This window comes from Passer domesticus, chromosome 21 (assembly GCF_036417665.1).
Source record: "Passer domesticus isolate bPasDom1 chromosome 21, bPasDom1.hap1, whole genome shotgun sequence".
Lineage (NCBI taxonomy): Eukaryota > Metazoa > Chordata > Aves > Passeriformes > Passeridae > Passer > Passer domesticus.
This window is the reverse complement of record NC_087494.1, coordinates 7363609-7369694: the sequence shown is the minus strand read 5'-3', so window position 1 is coordinate 7369694 and position 6086 is coordinate 7363609. Positions and strand designations below refer to the sequence as shown.

General features: G+C 43.4%; 1 long non-coding RNA gene across 1 annotated transcript; it reads left to right on the top strand.

Moving 5' to 3' along the window:
* The first annotated feature begins 1652 nt into the window (after nt 1-1652).
* Nucleotides 1653-3526, top strand: LOC135284849 (uncharacterized). The gene is made up of 3 exons (XR_010349969.1): nt 1653-2357; nt 2545-2628; nt 3274-3526. It is a non-coding gene; the product is annotated as an uncharacterized LOC135284849 (long non-coding RNA).
* The last annotated feature ends 2560 nt before the right edge of the window (nt 3527-6086 follow it).

The window sequence follows — 6086 nt, the reverse complement described above, 5'->3', positions numbered from 1 at the left end:
CAACAAAGGCTCCAATCAACTGAAGTGAGTATGCAGTGATGGGATGTAAGAAAGATGTGCAAATCTAAGTCTCTCTTCAGAAGGGTAGCATGAAGAACTGGATCTCCTGTCCAGACACTCCAGAGTTTGCTTCTAACATGGTGTGCCTTCTGCAACTTCAGCTGCTGCAGGTTGGCCTTTGCATGCTGGAAGCTGCTGTTGGTTGGGGCTTTATGTAGAAATGATGAATGGGATGGGATTGATGTGGAGCATGTCTTAAATTATTTATTTTTTAGCATTACTCTTGTTGCATATTTATGACAATGAGAAAATGTTAGTAGTTTACATTTTTGGTAGTAGACAAAGAACTTAATGTTACAACTTACTTTAAAAGTTTTTTTGACTCATCACGCAAAGGAAAAGCATCTTGAAAGTTGTTCTATCTAGCTGCTATAAGTACATGTATTTTTTGTTAAAAATATGTTTGCTTCTTTTGTGTATAATACTTGTTTGTAAGCTTTAAAGGACAATGCACAGAGCTCTATAATTAAGCTTAGAACTTCTTAATATCTTGTTAGATATACTTCTCTGTAGCTTAGGGACAAGTGTTAATATACAGAGCATTGTTTGATTTGTCTTAGTTTTCTACTTCTTCTATAATTTTTCTGTTGATAAATCTTAGGGCCATTGCTTAGCTCTCATTGTAGTTTTATTGTCTCTGAGGTTTGCTTTTTGTACCTTTCCCAAAACTCTGTGATTTTAAGAATTCCCACAGCAGCACCCAGTGCAGAAAGCAGCTCTGAAGGTATAGGTGGGTCAGGGTAAGGAGCCTTTCCCTTCTGACATTCTCTGAAAGCACAGAGGTGTCAGGGCTGATGATTGGCTGTGAGAAGGGCTGTTCCAATGGCATTAGGAATGGAAGAGCTTTGATTCTGGAATTCCTTCCTCCCTTTTCCTCAGGGAAAATGAGCAGCTGTCTTAGTCATGTGCTGGCCTTTGGAGTGGCAAGGGTGGGAGGTAGTTTTGGGCAGAGAGGGCTCTGGAGCAGGTCAGGGATGGTGCTGTGCTCTGTGTCAAATGGTCCTTGGTGCAGCATCAGCTGAGCCAAGGCAGAGCAGCTGGGCAGCACGTGTGCAGTGAGAAGGGACCAAAGCACGGGAAAAGTGGCTGCTGAAAGAGGTGAGAGGACTGTGCCATGCACAGCAGAGTCAGGCAAGAAGTGCAGCCTTACACCTGAGCCTTCTCACTGCGTTTAACTTCATTTCCTGCTCTTCTGATGCTGCAATCCATGAGCTGGGATTTTCTGCTTGGTGTGTTCTTGGAAACTTTGCAAAGCTGACTGCAAATGGTGCAAATGAGCAGTGGTGAAACAAGGTTGAGAGCTACTTGGTGCTGCTTCTTGTTGCCAGAATTCCATGGATCTCCTGATTTCAGATGATCAGAGATGTGCTAGGCCACTCTGTTATTGAATGTGAAAGTCTCTGCCAATTCAAACTGCCTCTTATTTGAAGTCTCTCGTCTTTGAAAGTGTTGCCTTGTTGACACAACACCATGAATGGCAGGATGTAGCCAAGCTTTTAAGAAATGCCTATATTCTATGTACATCAGAGTCATGAATTTGCTTTTCTTGTCCAGAGCCTCAGAAGACTCATTCCAAATGGAGAGGGCAAATGTGTTGCTGTCACCACTGCCAGCCATGACTGCTGCACAATGTGCACCGAATTTGACCACAATGACCCAAAAGAGACCCAGAGCTGCGACTGACAACCTGGAGCTGCCTGCCGTGGATAACCCTGCCAGGAAGCAGGATGGATTCTTTGCCAAGCACAGGAAAGTGGAGGAAGACCCCGAGGAGCAAACCCAGGCCATCACCATTGGTATCCAGGAGAGCTGGTTGGAGTATTCCTGCAACCCAGGCGTGCTGTGTGATGCACTGCAGAAACATCCTCTCAGATAAGTCACCATTTCTGACTGTAGGCAACTGCAACGAAAAGGAGTGTGTGTATAAAAAGGAGTGTGTTTATAAAAAGAAAAGGACTGCAAACTGGGCCTTCGGTTTTATATCATGTAGAGAAAATTATTGCATTTATGGGTTAAAAATTAGATTTTACTGGCTGTTTATAAAAAATTTGGCAGTTTAATGATGGCTCGGGGTATGGGGTCTATGATATTTGGGGGTGAGGGAGCATGTGTCAGTGTTCTGTCTTAGGCCAGACTGTGCACAGTGCATTAGCTGCCTTCTAACTGCTTGCTTTTTCCTGATCATTTTCCTGCTTCCAGCCCTCACTGCACTCCCAGCTATTGAGCAAGAAAATCTGCTGCTGAATTTCTCTGTGCTTGGGAAAAGTTGAATGGTGCAAAGCATTGTGAGCTGCCAGGTGAGAAGCCAAGGTTGCATTTCAGTTACTGGAGGGATTGCTGGGAAAGAAGGCAAGAGGGGGAGAGCCCAGTGCATAGACTATGCCTGGGAGAAATGGACGTTTTCTCTGGGAATTTAGGAAAGCCTGGCTTTGCAATTGCTTTAGGCATCTCTCTCTGAGCAGCTTTCTCTCGGTGGTTTTTCAGGAATCTGCAGGGCATGAGAAGAATCCTTTTCCAGTGCCTTCTGTGCCACATGAAGCCAAGACAAGAACACCTGAAGTTAGGACAGTAAGTGTTTGTTTTGCAGCCCTGCCTGTAGTTTCTGAGGACAGCAGCCAGGGCTGGCCCTGCAGCCACCCTGGCCTCTGCTTCCTCATGAGCACTTCTTTTGGGAGCAAAGAGAGAGGGAGGGATGGGCAGAGCTGCCCTCTCAGGGAAGCACTTGCTGAGTAGCTTGGCTACAGCTGAACAGCACTTGAATTTTGACTCCTTGCTGAGCCTTTGATCAGTATGGGCCAGAAGGAATTCCTAGAGCTGCTGATCCATTTTTGATTGTACACCTTAATCATTACAAATGTTGTGTTGTCCTGTGGTACAAGCAGTGGGGAATACTGAAAAGCTGTAACCTGCCTCCCATGGGGTCTTGGCAGTGTCATTTTCCATAAAACACCAAGTTTTGTGGGCCCCTCTGGGCAAAGGGATGCATTGCCATGATCTGCTGGCAAACTTGCAAAAGAAAATAAACACGATGGGGCTAGCTGAGTGGCTGGCAGGCTGTAAAAATCCTCTGCAGAAAGAGGCAGCTGCTGAAAGTCAAAAAGTCTTGCAGGTCCTCTTGTAGTAAAGTCACTCCAGTCATTGATTGTGTTCTGCCAGGTGTGCCTGTTGGATGAATGCAGCCAAATGTTTTCTCTCTTGCTCCTTTTGTTCCAGAGTTTGCTGCTGAACAAAGCCAAGTGAGGGGACCAAGAGCCGGCCTGACCTCACATAGAGAATGATTCAGAACTTTCAGTGACCAAGTGCCTTAACTGGGTCTCCAGGATGTAAATAGTTCCAAGTTCTCTAGTCTATGGAAACCTTACAAACACTTTTGTTTTATTTACTGTTCAATGCAAAACACCTGCTTTTTTTTGTTTGTTTGTTTGTTTTGTTTTGTTTTAAATACAGTTTTATGTTCTTTTGGTTACTTTTGGACATCCTTGTGGTTTTTGAGGGTAATGTTTTTCTATCTTGCAAAAGAAGAGATGGGCTGTGGTATCAGCCATTAAGATAAAACTGTGGAGAGAAGGATGGTGTAATATTCACTATTAAAAAACTGGTGGTTAAGGAAATAAAATAAAAAACCCCACAGCATTATGTGTACTAAAACCAGTGGCCAAAAAGGCAGTGATCAGACAAAATGATAGAGATTCAAACAGGAAGGCAGCTGTCCCCAGAAATGTCATACCAGGGGATTTCTCTCCTCTGACAGGAGGCATTTTGGTAATCATCACCAGCAACCACAAATAAAGTGATAGAAATTCAAACATCAGGGAGACACTGTCTCCAGAGACATATATTCCAGTGTATATTCCAAGAGATTTTTCCTTTGACCAGATTCCAGCAGGAGGTATATTGATAAGCATCATCAGAAGTTTTCCCCAGAAAGCCTTTTACCTCACAGCATTCCAGGAATTATCCACCAGTTCCAGAAACCGTGATAATATGCTAAAGAAGAAACCCTTCCAGGGCACAAAGAACTGTATAAAAGGGACCCTCTGAGAAATGCTCTTTGGAAACCCATGGGGACTTTGGTGCAAAAGGGCCAAATCTTAAATCTCCCCCACTCTGATCACCCAGCTTAGAGTCAGTTTTAGCTTCTGTTTTATTCCAAATTTATACTTTGATAACTTAATAAATTTAATTAATTTAATTGGAGTAGTCATTTATAATAGTAGTATCCCAAAACAATTGTGATGACAGGAAAGAACATCTCCCTTTTCTACATCATTTCATGATGTAGGAACAGCTTAGCAAAGTACTGAAATAAAGTTCCTCTTGGTTTTGTGGTTGCTCCAGCTGCCTGCCTGTGGTGACTCACACAGCCACATTTCCCAACAATCTTTTGGACATTGCCATGAACAAAGACAAGACTCCCAGGGAAGTTCCTCCTGTAGTGGAAGAAAAGCAATTCTTATCTCTGAGGTCTAAGCATGTGGGGCATCTGCCTGCATCCGTCAGCCCCAGACTTTGCAGAGCCCGGGCTGCAGAAACCCTCGGGGTTCACAAGCACTGACAGTGATTCTGGCAGCCAGCGCCGCCCTCCAGTGGGGCTGTTTGAACTCCATTCTACAATGGCTTTCTTTTTTGGGCTTGATAAATGCATTTAGAGTGCATGGATGGGCATCTCACCCCATGACTCCATCTAAATTCCAGAAAATCCTTCTAAAATCTTCACAAACCAGGACTTACCATTTTTTAGGAATTACTTGGAAAACATAAGGGCCTCTGTCAATACAGAAATATTGCTTCTTAATTTATAGACAGTTTTATGTCCCATGCAGTCATTTTGAAATGCTCTACAGAACTGCTGGATCAGCTATAACAGGAATCTCTTTAGTGAACCATGTGAGAGAAAAAGAAGTTAATTCTTTCACATACTGCACATTCAAACTGTGATCTACCACAACTCACTCCAAATAGAAAAACTAGAAGGTAAGGTTAGAAATAGAAGCATTTTGCCATAACTTTTGCAGATCTTTAAAACACCATTAAGAGAAATCAGAATGTTGTCAGACTATAATCCCAGCAGATTTCTGCAAGTCCTTAGAGTATAAAAAAGAATAAAGTTCTTACAAATCTAAACATCCTCCAGCACCCTCAAAACATGAGGAGCTGTTCATCTCTAACCATGGAATTCATGCCGCAGTCTTCACATCATGGGGGTATACACAATTATGTCAATCTCCCTCAGAAAGAACTGGAGTACTTTCAGGCATAGTTGATTTTAATAGATTATGTCATCATCTTACTTCTGTCATTCATCTAGAAATCCCTGTGAAGTTTCAATCCAGGATTGCAAAGACAGCATTAATACAACATTGAGTTAGTGTGCTGAAGAAGTTCCAAACAACAAGTTACAGAAAGATTAACTTAGCTCCATTTTCTCTGTCTTTACTACCAAGGGAAAGGGCTTGGACAAGAGGAAATAGCCTCCAGTGGTGCTGGAAAGACCAGGACATTTCTCCAGGAAAGCCTTTCAGGTTTCTTCTCTGCCCATAGCCCTGTAACCTCACTGTGCCACAGGGAACATCCCAAGGAGACAGGGAAATGCACGGGATTTACGGAAAATGCAGACAGTGGGCATGCTCTGTGTCCCATACACTTCCCAAGGGCTGCCAAGGGACACGGGGCTGCAGTGACACGCTGTCACCATCCGCTCATACAACCGGGACTCGTGATGGTTCATTAACTGATCTCAGAGTGCACAAACAACACCGAGGGGATTTCAGTATTCATCAACACAAATGCACCTTTTATTGAGTGCCCGCAGCAAATGCAATAGAAGGATTAGAAAGGAGATAAAGGATAGAGAGAGAGAGAGAGAGAGAGAGAGAGAGAGAGGAGGCAGAATATTGCTACCAACAGAGAGACAAAATCCTCATGGTCCGGCTAATACATCCCTTTTGTCATGTGAGGAAGAATCTCAGAACACCTGGTTAACTCAAGGTTCTAGTATAGTCCATTCCTAAGGAGGGAACAGCTCT